The sequence below is a fragment of the Lissotriton vulgaris genome, unplaced genomic scaffold (genome assembly GCF_964263255.1).
Source record: "Lissotriton vulgaris unplaced genomic scaffold, aLisVul1.2 SCAFFOLD_6909, whole genome shotgun sequence".
NCBI lineage: Eukaryota > Metazoa > Chordata > Amphibia > Caudata > Salamandridae > Lissotriton > Lissotriton vulgaris.
Genome location: NW_028242531.1, coordinates 65,206 through 80,917, shown reverse-complemented (window position 1 = coordinate 80,917; position 15,712 = coordinate 65,206). Strand labels below are relative to the sequence as shown.

General features: G+C 42.3%; 1 long non-coding RNA gene across 1 annotated transcript; it reads left to right on the top strand.

The window, feature by feature from the left end:
* The first annotated feature begins 971 nt into the window (after positions 1-971).
* Positions 972-14,681, top strand: LOC147668924 (uncharacterized). The gene is made up of 2 exons (XR_015303778.1): positions 972-1,018; positions 11,737-14,681. It is a non-coding gene; the product is annotated as an uncharacterized LOC147668924 (long non-coding RNA).
* The last annotated feature ends 1,031 nt before the right edge of the window (positions 14,682-15,712 follow it).

The window sequence follows — 15,712 nt, the reverse complement described above, 5'->3', positions numbered from 1 at the left end:
TGCTCCTGTCCCTGCTCCTGCCCGGTCACCTGCCTGCCCGTCAACTGCTCCTGTCCCATCACTTCTCCTGCCCAGTCACTTCTCCTGCCCAGTCACTTCTCCTGCCTGTTCACTGCTCCTGTCCAGTCATTGCTCCTACCCGTTTACTGCTCCTGCCCGTTCACCGGTCACTGCTCCTGCTCGGTCAATGCTCCTACCCGTTCACTGCTCCTGCCCTGTCACTGCTCCTGCTACATTTAATACTTAAGAAAAAAAATACGAACTGAAAAAGCGAAGTGATCCAATAGTAACATGCAGATTTCTTTTGTCAGCACTGGGGCAAACGAGATTTGCTTTGCACGGATGTGGGTGGTATAGTGATATTTAGGATACTGTGATTTATCTACATTGGGGTACCAATGAACAACATTGGCAAACTGCACAAGACCCCAAGTTCCCCACAAGTTCCCAACAGTACGCTGATTTGGGAAAAGCTTCTATGTAATCAGTACTTGCAATCTATGGGCTCCAAGTGAGTCACTGGCCTCGAAGGCACTCACTTGCCACATTATGTTAAAGGCAGACGGCCCATTGTCATTCTAAAGGTAATAATCAGCCTCAATCAGAATTGCAGTGGGCCTGTCCACAGCCTGTGTGAGGTCGGGGAGGGGCTGCTGCATCCTGTGGAGTTCAGAAGAGAAGTGCGACTAGCCCCAAGAACTTTTAAACTCTTGGGGCTTCTCGCAGGGGAACAGCTGTTTGCTGTAATTAATCCCCTAAATTATAGACAAAAGGCGTTTGTAAAAGGAATAATGATGGACAACGGACAGGCCACCAAAATTACGGACCGTCCGTGAAATTTAAGGACGGTTGGTCACCCTACTGTAAATATGAGGATTTGTTGACGCTTTTTGTGATGGTTTCTCATCTGATTTCTTGTTAAGGGTTTAGTCCATGAATTGCCTGTACTTTAATAATTTTTCTTTTTTTTTCCAGTATTCATTCCCGCCTCACCCTAGCCCGCAATACGCTCCTGCAGGTGAGTTGATCTTTCTATAACGCACAGCTTTACTGCCCACTGAGTGGCTCTGCGCAGGTCAGTGGTGACAATAACACGAGCACTGGGGAGAAACACGTTGAAAGCCACACAAGGAGTCAGTGGCAGAGCTGAGATTTCTCAGAAGAGGAAACTTAAATAGTAATTTGTCTAGGCCTGGTATGACAGTGCAGGTTTGTTTCCTGGTTTTAGCAGTCTTTAAAATGTACAGAGTGGGCTTTTACTCGCCCTAAAGCCCCATCATGCTATTGGCTTTTTTCGCTTCTTATGGAATACTTGCATTGAAAGGCATGTCTATTTTACATCACATGTACATTTTTATCTCCCCCATTCATTGTATACAGAAAGAAATATTTTGCGTTTTCTTTTTTTATTCCACAGAAGCCTGATTTAAAAAACAAAAATCAGCCAGGGCTCTTACGTGAGTCATGTCTATTTGCATATATAAATGTACCCACACACATTCTAAAGGAGACACAATCCAGCTGCTTAATACTACGTGAGCATTAGAAAAGCCATCAGGTCTGGCATTAATTTAGAAACTCATGGAAGCATGCACGGCCAAATACCATTTGAATGCATGACCACATTAAAGGCCGACCTATTGGCTGTGCCAATGCTTGTTTTATATAGCTTTAAATAACTGCCACCTGCTCAAAAGGATGCAAGGCTGAGTCTGCCTTGGGACTATTCAAACTCGTGCACAAACTGAGCTGGCAGAGCCGGTTTGCCAGCTCCTCATGGCGGCACACTGCTGATAAAAGGCCATGAGTTAGGGCCTGTGCTGAGCATGCGCCATTAGACGAAGAGAGGAAGCGACCAGTGTGAGGCACACAGAGAGTCCAGGCCAGAGCAGAACAGCCTGGGTTATAGACATGTAGAATTAGGAACCTTTAGGCCTGCTATAGGAGGGGGAGCGCAGCATATACTGTGTCAGAGTGAGATGCTGCACTTCTCAAAAGGTCATATCAAGGGTCAGTGGCAGAACTGAGACTAGGCTGAAGCCCAGTTCTTGTCTGGTGCAGGCATGAATGAGCATTTTACCACAAGTTATCTGCTCAGACGCTGCGGTTTAGGGGCAGAATCTAGAAAGTTCCACCGAAGTATACTGCATTGAAATACCGCTTTTAGAAGTATTTTATCTGAAGAGGCTCACCAACAGAGTAGTCAGTCAACATCTAGCCCAATAGTTAGTCAATTTCTAGCCCATTCATACCCACCGCAGGGGGGCAAATGCAGTTCTCCACATTACCGGGATGTGAGATTTCTCTAGTTTGGGAGGCCTTAACCAGCTAAGACTGTGGCATATGTGGGCCAGGGTGGGCATTTGTTGGCCCTGTATACATCTGTTGGTGTGCGATGTCTGTAATCTGCAGGGAACCTTTTCCAGCAGCAGACCCTTTGAGAGAGCACATGACCTTCCGGAAAAGCTGTCAAGAAAGAGACTCACCTCCCTAACTCTGATTATGCACTGTGTGAATGCTCTCACTGCGATACCTACCTCCTTGGTGCTTGTAAGGTTAGCTTTGATCAATTTTTAGAGGGGACAACGTTTGCCTGGGTTCTGTGGTATTGTTAGTCATGTCTTCTAACAGTAGTGTTAGATGGTGAATATGCACGTCCAGAAATGTCTGTCTTCTATATTATATTTTGGTACACCATAAGATGCACACATTTTCCAATCAATCCTAGAAATCTGACAGAATCTAACAGTTTACCTAGCCCTCAAATTCTTAAAATCTTAAAAGTGTCTGAGGGCAGTAAATTACGGATTTTCTTAGAATTCTGCTGCACTGGAATTATCTCCTATGAGTATAAAATTAAACCTATTTCAGTGCGAATTGCAGATAAACAAATAGAAGTGGGGCTACAATTTACTGTTGTGTTATAAAATTACAGCTGCGCAAAATATGTCTACTTAAAAATATAAAATATATGTATGCGAGCTGTAGATCACATGCTTTGCATACTCCTGCCATCTAGCTTTGGGTCCGGATGTTTGCAATTTGTTTTTCTTCGAAGAAGCCTTTCCAGTCATGAGGTAGGTGACTCTTCCTTTCGGTGATAGTGCACATGGGCATCAAATCCATTGAGATTGTTTTTTTGCACCATTGGGTTCGGAAGTATATTGCTGTGCTCCAGTTCGAAACCGTTCTTCAGGTTCACTTCGGTGCGCAATCCACTCTACCTTCGACGGTATATTTTTCGTACGCATATCCCACTTCTCCGCATATTGTATTAGTTGACAAAACTTTTATTTTGATCGGAAAACTCATGGAAGGCCATCGGGCCTCACTGCGTCAAATAAAACGGCATCATGTGACACATTTTGTAATTGTATTGCTTCATTATTTTGTCATTTTCAAACTTGTCAATATTGTCTGGGCATTAGTTGCACCTCATTACTACCAGTTCAAAACCCAAATATAGTAATAAGCAACAAAAATTTAACTAGTCAACCTTTGCAAAGGGCCTTCAACTGCACGACAATGCAGTTCAATGCATTTTAAGTAAGTTTGGAACAGTTTGAGCTACAAACCATTTTTTTTGTTAATCTTCTGAATGTGGAAGATGATGGATTATCTATCAAATGCAGCAAATTTATAGTTATGCAAAAAACTCTGTGGCCGCACTTCACATAATTCTAGTAGCCCTAGTTATGCATGGGTGCATCAGTTAAGAGGAAACATAACTGACAAGATGTGCATGACTACTTGCAGTGGCAGTGGGGCCGCCGGCCTGTTTGTTGTCTAACATGGTTACTCAGTTGCTGTTTTGGTTACTACTTCCGGGCCTCAGTGGACTATCTTTCCCCCCTGTCCACTGGTCCCTTACTGCTGGAACACACCCTAGAGCACTTAAGCCTGAAAGCCATTGGCCACATTTTGGTTTGAAACACTAAAAACATTCTTTATCAAACAACCAGTTCTTATATGTGACCTGTAGGGCCATGTTTGAGAGTCCTGTAGCTTTCGGAGCCTTTCTGCCCTGTACAATTTGTAGCACTACCTGAAAGTCACGCCGAAGTCCTGTAGAGCCAGACCCAACCTTCGAGACTGAGCCATCACTTCTAGGGTGCAAGACATGCCTGGAAACTTGGCTGAACATATTGCATCATCCGTTTCTCCCTTCCCAGCCCTAACACGTATCTTTTTTACGAACATGAGTGGAAGTTATGTGTGCCCGGAAAATAACTTGTTTCTAAATGCCCACTACCCTGATAACCCACTTTTAGTGCCTGGTCTGTATAGCAAACATGCAGACCAGTGCTTAATGCATTATAGTTACTTACAACCCCAAACCCACCAAGAGCAGTTAAAGTATTGATGAAGTCCTGTGTGTGAATGATGCGAAGTTAATCATCCTTCTGGGAGGCGGTTACTTTTGATAGCTTGGAGAAGTTTTGAGTGTACATTTTTATGGCCATTTTACTAGCCTAGCACCCATGTCCTTAAAAGATGTAGGACGGTTATTGTCTCTGCCCTATATATCAATCCCTGACCACTAAGAACAAGCATTTGCAGTGCAATAGGTCTCGCTTTTGCGAGAGTTTGTACTATTCGCATTGTAAATGACAATGCCTTTTTTATGTGTTTTGAAACTTGCAAGCGGTGCCTAAACATGCACTCTGTACTTATAGCCGTTGCTTACGAGAAACAAGGCTGGCAATAACTGCGCCTCTTTTACTGCCAACCATGCTTCTTTTAAGCAAGGACTATCTGTACAAAGTGCGTGTTTACGCACTGCTTGCAGGTTTTCAAAACACATAAATAAAAGGCATTGTCATTTACAATCCCAATAGCTCAAACTCTTGCAAATGCAAGACATATTGCATGGCAAATGCTTGTTATTAAAGGGTAGTCACCACTGCCCTATTTAGTAGTCTCTAATGCCCGTAAACGGGCCATTTCACAAACTTCAGGGGTCTCCCCTCCTCCAGGTAAAGAGTCAAAACTGATGGGCACCTCCGGTAAAAGGGTAGCTGCAAAAGCAGCAAATCACTGGCGTATTGCCAACACGGAAGCACTTCCAGCCAGGTATGATAGTGTACACTGGGACGAGATGGAGCAATTACTCCAATTGCTACCAGATGAGCATAAGGCTAAAGCTCACGACCTAGTCCAAGAAGGAAAGCTCATCTCAAATTCATCAATTAGGAGTGCTTTAGATGCTGCTGACACTGCAGCTAGAGCAATCAATACTAGTGTATTATTAAGGAGGCATGCATGGTTAAGGGTCTCTGGATTTAAACCTGAAGTCCAGCAATCCAATTTGAATACACCTTTTGATTAACAGCTGGTCTTTAGACCTGTAGTAGATACGTCCTTAGAAAAGATGGAAGTGGTTAAATCTATGTGAGCCCTACAGACTCCGTCTAATCATGTCTCCTTTTGTCGCTTCTTCTACCGTGGGGGGTCCCAAGACCATCTCTTCAGACACTACTGCTGCACCCTACAAAGGAAACAATCAATTCTCCTCCTCGAGAGGCTTTTTTAGAGGAGGGTACAGAGGTAACAATGGCAAGGGTAGAGGTAGAGGTTCTACAACACGTACCGCCCCCTCTCCTAACAAACAGTGACTTGCCTACGCTTCCCTCGATCATTTAACACCTGTTGTGGGTCGCCTTTTACAATTCCTCCCCATCTGGCAATCAATAACTACAGCTTACCAACAATCCTCCAAACAATCCACCACATTCTCCCAAAATGTCATCAGAACATTTACATCTACTTCAGCAAGAGGTCCAGTCTCTCCTCTCCAAAGGAGCTGTAGAACCTGTGCCGTTACAACATCGAGGATCAGGGGTGTACTCCCTGTACTTTCTCACCGAAAAGGACAGATCCCTGAGACCTATTCTAGACCTCAGAGAACTAAACCTCTACCTAATGTCAGAGCATTTTGTCATGGTAACACTTCAATAAGTGCTCCCACTTTTACAACAGGGCGATTTTATTTCTATTCTAGACTTAAAAGATGCATATTTCCACATTCCAATTCATCCTGCTCACCGCAAATAACTCAGATTCATGATAGCGGGTCAACATTACCAATTAAAAGTACTCCCATTTGGAGTCACCACTGCTCCCAGGGTATTTACCAAATGTCTGGCAGTAGTCGTAACACATTCATGTCTTTTCATACCTGGACGACTGGCTCATCAAAGCCAGCTATTACCAAATGTGTCTCTAACACACTCAAACCAATATTCACTTACTTCAACAACTAGGGTTTACAGAAAATGTGTTAAAGTATCATCTTCAGCCTTCCAACACACAAGCTTATCTGGCAGCCACAATAGACGCTCAGAAAGCTTCAACATCTCCCAATGCAGCCAGGATTCACAATATTCAATCCATTCTCACTCAATTTCAGCCAAAATAGCCATTACCAGCAAGAGTGTTTCTGCAACTGCTAGGAATGATGCCTTCTTGCATTTTAATTGTTCCTCACACAAGACTTCACATGCGTCCCCTTCAAGAATGCTTAGCAAGTCAGTGGAGCCAATAGCAGGGTCAGTTGACGATCTAGTGTTGGTAGATGGCCACACCCATCGCTCTTTGCAGTGGAGGAACTTACAAAATGTATCCAATGGGCTGCCCTTTCTCCACCCTGTTTCACAGACCGTGCTAACAGCAGACGCATTGCTCACTGGTATGGGCTCTCACCTACAAACTCACACAATCCAGGGACTGTGGACTCTAAAGTACAAGAACCTTCACATAAATCACCTAGGGCTACTAGCAGTGTTTCTAGCGCTCAAAGCCTTTGAAATTCACCTAATATGCAAAACTGTTCTAGTCCGCACAGACAACATGAAAGCTATGTAGTATATACAAAGACAGGGGGACACACACTCTCCAACTGTACGCCTAGCACAAGCCATTTAGAAATGGGCCATACATCACTAAATCTATCTCCTAGCAGAACATCTTCCAGGAGTAAAGGTTAGGGGTGGGGTTTTTAGTTAAACCAGGAAAATGGCGCTCAGGCTATTACATATACTATATATGGACGTGTGTCGGTACTGTGCTGCCAGGTCGGTGGAGTAACCTGATAACCCCCGGAGTGTGTGAATCACAGGATCCACACTGTAGAGTAGGCGCCGTCCTGGGCACACGTGATGAGGATTAAAGGGTTGAATTCAGTCTCAAAGTGTTATATAAATGCAGCGGCCAACACCAGTATGATTTCGAAAAGTTATTTTATATTGTGACAACGGTTAGGTTGAACAAAACAAAACCAGCCGACACGTATTTCGTCACTGGGAGATGTCCAGTGACTCATTAGGGCTGTGGTGCAAATAGAAAACAGGTGTTGCAGGCCCCATATAACAGGTGATAATTCCTACCCGGTAATGGGCATGTGGATGACTAAAGGTATGATGAAGCACCCGGATTAAGAATTATCCCTAAATCACGTTGGTGTCTCCAACCCTAGAAATTGCCTCCTCTCACAGCTGCATATACCTTCCCAACTGTTTCCCTTCCGTTGAATGTGATTTTTGCAACCACATACCACAGATCAATTTGAGACCCTCCATAACTTACACGAGCAATGTCAGGAGGTAAAAATGTCACATTTTCCAATCCTACAATCTCATCCCAACTTTTGTTACCAATCAAGGTGAATGGAGATCCTGAGTCTGCCAAAAGTTTAAATACAATACCATCCACACCAATGTTACAAAAAGGCATACTAATTTGTTCAGAGTCAATCACTCCATCACTCACAGCTATGTTTGACACCACTACAGTGCGAATAACATCTGAAACGTCTTCATTCACATCCTTTTTCTGGATGACTTGCAAACACGAGCATATTGCCCTTGAATCCCATAATTATTGCATATACTGTCTCTAGCATAACAGTTGTGAAAACTTGAGTAATGCGAGAAACTACCACAACAACGCTTTTTTTGATGAACGGAAGAGCGTTGCTGACGAGTATCAGGTTCATTAGATGGTGGACCATCTAATGAACCCGTTGAGAAACGAGCTTGACCGTTAGAAGAGTTTCTCTGAGGTTGGGAGTTCTTTGGTACAGTCTTACTTTTGGTATTCACAGACACCTTAGCAACGCCATCAGGGAACTCCTCATTAATGTCACCATCTCCCAACGTATGTACACTATCTTGTTTCTTTTTCTTATCATCATTAGGAGTTTGAGTACCATCCTTCCGATTCTTCCTTATTTCTTTAAGCCACATGGAAGTACTTTCCAGGCCTTCCAGAATGGCAACTGCTTCAAATAACGTGGGATTTTTAGATAAGAGATTTCCTGAACTCTTGAACTGTTTGTACATCTTACAAGGTGATCCCTTACAAGAGAATCAGGTAGCTCTCCAAACTCACAAGTACGTGCCAGTGTTTTGAGAGAAGCAACTTAAGTTCCCACACATTCAGCAGGTCCTTGTACTCGTGTAAAAAACCTGTGTCGTTCTAAAACAACATTAATTCTGGGACCAAAATAACGTTTCAACATAGTCATGGACATGTCATATATGCCTGCAGGCTCACCATCACCACCGCCTACTGATATAAGGTCCATACTGTCATAAGTGTTCTTAACCTCCACTCCCAAATTATGTAACAAAACTGCCTGTTTCCTAAAGGCTGAAAACTTTTCTCCCCCAATGGCAACTATATAAGAATCAAACAAATTCCTCCACCTCTTCCAAGGAAGATAGGCTCTCCTTCTTCAGAGAGAAATGGTGGAGGTTGTGACATACTAGTAGCTGTGGCCATTGTTAGTTGAATATCCAGCACAAAGAACTGAGAAAATGGTGTTGTTATTCTCCTTTGTTAACAATTCAATAAAGTTCCTTCCAATAAAACGATGTAAAAATGAGCATGATTTACAAGAAAAATGATGTACCTGAAAACTGAAAACAAATACTCACCGTATGGTTGGTAAATGAGTTTAACACATCTGATTTAAACAGTCCGATCCATTGAAGAAATCGTCCATTACGCTCGTATTGAAAATATGAAGCTTCTGACTGCAAATAGCTTCCTAACTTAACAAAAATGGCCGCTGTGTCGTCAAAACGTTGCACTCTGCGTGACCTGACGTGTATTAAAGCATCAGGTTCAGCGTGATGCAGTCTAAATACTCTGTCTGAATACTCTTCTCGAGCGAGCCAGCTTTCACCAGCCAGCACGTGGAGTCGTAATGCTCCTCTCAAGCCAGCCAGCCCTTCACGAGCCAGCACGCGTAGCAATTAAAATGAAAACTGATTGCGTGAAAGTGCGAGCGACACCGGAGCATAAAAGTACGTTTAAATCCAGAAAGTACCAAAAAAAATACATACGTTGTTCATGTCCTCCGTCAATATAGAAGTATTGACAGTTTCTTTAATAAAACTGTTCCTTGCCAAGAATTTCCAAAAGTACTGTTGTAGTCCAACCGAATATTGGTTCACAGGGGAATTGATGGCTGTGAGTGCTTGTCCCCAATCAAGATTTTCGCTCGTGTCCAGTGATAAAAAATCTAAATCTTGTAGTTTTACAAGCGCCAGCTTTATTGAATACAACCACCAACAAGTACTACTCTCAACTGAATCCTTTCCAGTTGGAGTGCTACACCACAATCTGTGATGTCATGCACTCCATATTCTACAAGCAGACAGCTAATTAAAACAACCACCCTGCTAGAGCACTCAATAGTTCCTCACCAAAAGCTGTATTGCAACTCCAGTCTCCTCACTCAGAGCCATGGAGGAATCAGGCATCCAAATCCCAAGGAACTCAAACTGGTGATTTGGCTCCTGAAGTCATAGTTTGGTTATTTACAATTACCACCAGATTGTATGAATATCCTAAAAGAAGCTAGGAAACCTACTACTGGAGCATTTTATGCAGCAAAGTGGGACAGATTTGTTATATATTGTAACAATAATATCAATCCCCTTGATGCTTCAGGGCAAAACAACATATTTTATCTTTAACACTTACAGCAATCTGGAATGGCCTTCACATCCATTCAATTGCATTTAGCAGCAGTAGCTGCATACTTACAAAACAGACAACACGTATCTTTATTCAGGGTACCAGTGATTAAAGCTTTTATGGAAGGACTAAACAGAGTGACACCACCAAGAGCTCCACCTGCTCCAGTATGGAACTTGAACATAGTCCTTACCAGGCTAAAGGGTCCACCTTTTGAACCAGTGTTAAATACAATTTCTCTCTTGGAAAGTTGCTTTTCGCAATCATTTTCTTAAGGATAGTTGCTGAACTCCAGGCACTAACTATACAAGAGCCTTTCTTTCAACTTCACAAAGACAAAGTGGTTCTTTGAACCAATCCCAAATTTCTTCCTAAAGTAGTCTCTGTTTTAAACTTCAATCAATCAAGCGGACCGAGCTCTACATACACTAGATGTTAGAAGAGCTCTACTATATTATGTGGAAAGAACAAAAAAATGTTGTAAAACAAAATAACTTTGTTACTCTTTCGCCACCACACAAAGGCAATCCCATTTCTAAACCAGGTATTGCAAGATGGATTGTGAAATGTTTTCAAACATGTTATGTGAAAGTGAAAAGAGCTTTGACAATACCCCCTAGAGCGCATTCCACCCATGTAATACTACTATTATGGCCTTCTTAGGGAATATTCCCCTAGCTGACATCTGTAACATGGTCTACACCTCACACATTCACCAATCACTATTGTGTAGATGTGTTAGCGAGTCAACAAGCTAATGTAGGCCAGGCAGTACTTAAAACACTTTTTCAAACCGCTACAGGTTAGCCACCGCCTTGGGAGTTACTTCTGTCTAGTCTATGCAAAGGATGAGATCTACAGCTCACATGCCTCGAACAGAAAATGTTACCCAGTAAGCATCTGTTCTTGGCAGGTAGAGCTGTAGATTCACATGCCCCCCCCCCAAGGCACCTATACCTGTTGCAGTTTTTTCCAACTTTACATACATACTTAAGGACAGCTCTATTCTACCGTTACTAACTCCATTCTCACCCTCCGCGGGAAAACAATTTAACAATGGAGTCGATGTCCATGCGCACTATCACCAAAAGGAGGTGCCACCTACCTCGTGACTGGACAGACTTCTTCGAAGAAAAACAAATTGCAAGCATCCAGACCCAACACTAGATGGCAGAAGTGGGCAAAGCATGTTAATCTACAGCTCTTCATCCCAAGAGCAGATGCTTACTGGGTAAGTAACATTATCCTTACTTTTTATTAGTTGGCTTTGGGTCCTTGAAGAGAAAACATTCTTTAATAAACATATGCACGTTCAATGACACTATATAACCAAAGCTTCGCAGTTCTAAAGCTGGTGATGGGTATTCCCAATTTTAAGATCGACGCTGAGTTGAATTTGTTTTGGGCCATAAATGATATCTCTTCCAGGCAGTAAACATTTTAGGAATGGGGATTGCGGGCAGTAATGCAAATATTGCAGCAGTGGTTTTATCACTAGTGATAACCCAATAGAGTACATTTTGTCTGGTAGGCCATCATTCCTCCTTTTGTAAGTGAGTGGTATTTACACCTGCATTAATACCTAATTACCACCAGTTGTATACCTGTGTCTTTTAAATTACAAGACCCTAGATGCATTAGCTTTATTCTTTACCAGTCTCTGGACACAGCCTCCAAGGATGAAGCTCATCTCTGCAGGAGCAAACATTGAGCTATACCATTACTGACGTGCTTGTTTTTCTGTTTCTGCAGGTCCTATCCATATCAGCGGCAAAAATATAAGTGAAATACAGATTGGGAACAATAACTCGATGTACATAAGTAACAGTCAACAGAAAGCAGCAAAGAAAAAGTGATTTGCTTCTGCAGATCCGGCAAACTGTGCAAACCCAGTCTTTATTCTATATCACGTTTTCAATCACACCTCTTCTGACTGCTGTTCTTTTTTCTTCTGCCCTCTCTAACCTCTGTTCCACTGTATAGTGATCTGTCCCTTCGAGAGCCCCTCTCTCTTGAAAGATGAGCTTAATTCATCCCTATTCCGCACTTTAAGTATCATAGCCAGATCAGAGTTGGGCTACATTCTGCTGTGTTCCTGAAGTCATTCCACAATCCAGCCTTTCAGCTTTTCTCCAACTCTTCCACGGTTATTTCTCTCTCATTCTTGTTCTCTCTTTATGGAGATATCGCCCTTCACCCAAGTTCCGAAATAACGAAGCCTGTTGTCGGATAGGCCTCACAAGGAAAGCAATAAAAGGAAGCACAGAACACACCGCTCTAGAGGCCGGGGCTCGCCATGAACTGAAGTCGGTACAAGGAGCCTCTTTTTCAATAATGAACTCAGGGGACACATTTATATCTATTTTAAGTACATCCATTGGAGCTCAGGATGTGTCTATGGTCAAAAAACGATTTTAAATGTTTTGTTTGTTTATAATGTTCTCAATGCTCTTATGCTTCCAATTCACTGTGGGCTTTACATTCTGAAAAAGGGAGATTCCAGCTTCTTGAATGCTGTTGTGTTGTAATATGTATCTACAAGCACATTAATTACAATGAGTGACAGCAGGAGAGGATGGACCACCACATAATGCCTTATTACTCGCTTAGGATCTCAGAGTTTGGAGGGAAGCAACAAAACTTCAATTTGTGGAGTACAGTCCACCGACTGGACTTTCCTGCACCTTAGGGATATTATTGTGGATCAAATTTGGAGGGTGCGTTCTGCTCCATATTTGAATTTATTTCAGAAATTGAAGGATTTTTGCTTCTCTTCAAGCTCCAGATCATACCCTTAGTGTCTTTTATCTGAGCCAGACACCTTGTAACTTGCCATATGCATCCAAACGTCTTCAACTTTCTTTGGTTCGCGAAACTTGAACACAGAATAAACTGTGGCTTCCTCAGCAAGGAAGGACCATCCAAGGCAGATTGCCAACATAAACGCCATCAGTGCAGGCAGAAAAATTACATCTGAACCTCGAGTGGTGGAGATCAGTTTTCAACTTGGAACCAACAATAAGTAGAACAGAATGATCGAACAGCCCAGAGGCACCAAGCCAGACCTCCAGCAAAATTTCAGATTTTAAGTCTTTCTAAGCAAGATAAAGCAGCAAAGGATGATACAGCATTAAATATAGCATTTTATGCACTTTTTAAAAACTTTGAAAAAGATGATGACTAGTGATACCTTTCTGAAATTAATCTCTTGAGAAGTTCAGTAAACGGATTATGACGAAGTGAATCTAGTGTAGACCTATCCTCTGCCTAGCCACAAGACCAAAGCATACAATATTACATTCATTCTGATAAATTCGGATTACATGTAAAAAGAGAATCACTCATTTGGCAGCAAAGAAAACGAATGAAGCATTGGTCAAAGTAGGGAAGTATTTTATAAGATTGAAAGATGGTTCATGCTCATTGTGGAATTGTTGGTAACATTCAGAAGAGTGGCAAAGAGAATTATCTAAATTTATGCATGATGAAAGATGCAAGAGGAGTTAGTGCCAGTATGGTGTGCAATTGGTCTTAAGAGTGAAATGTGGACAGCTGAATAGAAACGAAGTAATTTAATTTTGGTTGTGCAGTATTCATATGATCGCAGGAAAAAAAAGATTTAAACTACAGTGAAATAATTTAGCTCATAATTTGTGGAGGCTTTAAACCGAAATGTTCTCAACATCATGAAGATAAAAAAAGGTATAATATGAATTATCATAAAATGTTGCTTGCCTCAAGCTAGACAAACTACAGTGTTTTAAATGGAGACATTAACAAGCCGTTGTTTGGTAAATAGCATAGTGGGTTGAATCATTGAGTGTGTCTCCAAAGCAATCAAACCACAATGCAAACTTTCCACTGTCAGCAGAACAAAACAAAAAAATCTTCTATAAACATACAGTTTCTGTTCGGAATATGGAAACATTTTTTGATAAAATCACTAAGGTGCATGTCACAGGGTAGTCAGCTGGCCAGCCACCAATGGTTATGCTTTCAATCTTGATTAGTACTGTAACTTGAAAATATGGTTTTTGATTATCAGAAGCTCAAACTCTTAGCTCCACTGCTGATAAAAAAGGTAACATATGTGCAGCAGAACTTCTATCCAGGTCTGACCCTCGTTGGTATTCATTAGCATAATGTTGACCTCTTGAATCAGTGCTTAATTAGAGCTGGTGGGGGCCACCAGCACTTATTTTTAGGGACCTGCTCATATTTTTCAGCATCAGATATTTACCTGCAGAAGAGAGGTAAAAAAGACGGAAGGAGAAAAAGGCATCCACACCATCACAAAGGAACCTACAGAGTGAGATAATGGGGTAGGTAGTTTCTGGTATTGGATAAAGAAGCATGAGGTGGAATTAAGACTACCGGCTTTGGAGTTGGGCGCACTGCAGTTTAATTAAGCTGGCCGTGGGCTTCATAGCAGGGATTTAGGCACCGCCATTCTTTCTTTTACAAGTTAAACACTGCCTTGGGCACGGCATTTATTAAAACTACCAAAATATCTGATGATCATTTTTAGGAAATCAGAAATGGTTGAAAATTGCTGTATTGCCTTAGTGTTGTAAAATCCTATTTGTATGTTTTTATCTGGTAACAGAAAGTTCTTTGAAGGTTAGCCCACTGAATGTGTTGTAAAGTGCTCAGTTGTGGTTTTGTTTACATCTAATAAATGAATTAAAAAGGCAAAAGTAGAACAATTAATTCAGTGTTCAAAAGATGAAATATTGGAATCGAAAGCTTGCTTTTTAATTTTGCTCCTGGCTTTTGGCATTGGTGTTTTAGAGAAACTCTTATTGCAATGTTTTAAGGTTAAGATTAAAGACTGATTTTCAAGGCATATGAGCTGTAGATCATATGCTGTGCAAAGATCGCCATCTAGTGTTGAGTCCGGATGTTTGCACTTTGTTTTACTTCGAAGAAGTCTTTCCAGTAATGAGGTAGGTGACTCCTCCTTTCGGTGATAGTGCGCATGGGCATCGACTCCATTGTTAGATTGTTTTTTTCCGCCATCGTGTTGCGCTCTGGTCCGATACCATTCCTTCGGTTTCCCTCGGCGCATAAGATACTCACCCTCAACTGTATTGTTTTCAATCAAGTCTCCCTTTCTACCGCGCATCGTAATTACTTAAAATAATCTTTCAAACTGAAAGTTTATGGAAGGCTGTTGGGCCCACCCGCGTTGGGTAAACCTGCAATCGATGGAACAAACTCCCTTCAAATTCTGCCATCGGTGGCACCCAAAATACCCACGCACCAGCTCACATGAAATGTGTAATCTGCGTTTGTCCCCCGAACACAGAGAACAAGACTGCAATGCATGCCAGGCTTTCCACTCCAAGAAGACACACAGCGACAGTCGGGCTCACCGTCGCAACATGCAGAGCCAGCACATGAGCTCCATTCCGGACATCTTCGGTCAACAATCTTCCGAAGAGGCCGGCGAGGTCATGGGAACCGAGGAGGAGCAGGAGCCAGTTGCCATCTCTGAAATGCACTCCGACCAAGAAGAGGGCATCCCACATGGTCAACGTACTGTGAGTACAGCTCCCGCCTCGTCCCAAGAGACCATTCTAATTAAGAAGGCTCCTGTCCAACCCACGCCCTTGGGCCCCGGTCTGCACCAAGATCACGCTTCTGATGCCCCACCTTCTGGCTTGGTACCGGAGCCTACCAAAAATCCTTCCGGATCCGAAAGGACTCCCTTCAAATCGAGTTCGGA